Here is a 1,310-nt window from a genome sequence, read left to right as displayed (position 1 = left end):
CCGCGGCCGAGCGGGGCCGGCGCGTCGCTCTCGGCTGCGCGCATGCGCGACTTCGTGCGGGCAGGGTGGGCGGGCGCGGCGGGCCGAGCGCTGATGAGCCATGTCGCGCTGCGGGCCGTCTTGTCGCGCTAGGAGCTTCGTTTCTATGTACGATCGTTTCCCGTGGCCGCGTTCTGAGCGAGAGCGCTGGTGCCAGTTGGGTTACGCGAATTCGTCCTTTCTTTTTTTTGTGTGGTCAGTTTTCATACTGAATTGGTCTGCACTGCACTGAAGCACACCTCTTCATTTGTTCTTTTTCCTCCTCACAGCTTTCCCTCTTTACTAGTCACTTACCATTTTTATAATCCATATCACCAGGGCTGCCCAATTCCTGTGGCATAGGGAAGAAAAACTAAACATCCAATCCTGTTCCTATAGGAAAAGGCAAATAATTACTAATAATATTTTATTAGCCATAATGAATTACATCTACTATTATTAGAAAAAGTAAATATTAACAATCATAGAATCATTAAGGTCGGAAGAGACCGCTAAGGTCATCTAGTCCAACCCCCACCCCCACCAGGCCCAGGGGCCATGTCCCTCAGTGCCACATCCACACGTTTCTTGAACACTTCTATGGACAGTGACTCCACCACCTCTCTGGGCAGCCTGTGCCAGCGCCCAACAACTCTTTCTAAGAAGAAATTTCTCCTAATGTCCAACCTGAAAATCCCCTTACACAAATTGAGGCCATTCCCTCTCGTCCTATCGCTGTTACACAGCAGAAGAGGCCGACCCCCACCTCCCCACAACCTCCTCTCTGGAAGTATTAGAGAGTGATAAGGTCTCCCCTGAGCCTTCTCTCCTCCAAACTGAACCATCCCAGCTCCGTCAGCCGCTCCCCCTAAGACTTGTGCTCCAGACCCCTCACACCTTCTCTGGACGCGCTCCAGAGCCTCAATATCTTTCTTGTAATGAGGGGATAAAACTGCACACAGTACTCAAGGTGCGGCCTCACACGTGCCGAGTACAAGTGCTCGAGGAACAGCGAAAGCGTTTTACTGTGTGCTGGTGAGTGTTCCTGCCGGCAGAGGGAAGTGTTCGCCCAGGCAGCAGGCGCAGTGGCACTGCCAGCCCCAGGTCGGTCCTTGTCTAGTGACGAAATCATCGTTTGGCACCGCCTGAAAAATGCAGAGTGTGCCAGAGCCGTGCCATTTCGTTTCAAACCATGGGAGAAAGGGGCTTCATAACACTGAAAATAGGCGTGAGTTACCATTTTGAATGTGTCACCTGCATACACTGTGAGGCATGCTGAAAATCACCCATTC

The sequence above is a fragment of the Numida meleagris genome, chromosome 2, assembly GCF_002078875.1.
Source record: "Numida meleagris isolate 19003 breed g44 Domestic line chromosome 2, NumMel1.0, whole genome shotgun sequence".
Classification (NCBI taxonomy): domain Eukaryota; kingdom Metazoa; phylum Chordata; class Aves; order Galliformes; family Numididae; genus Numida; species Numida meleagris.
This window is presented reverse-complemented; position numbering follows the sequence as displayed.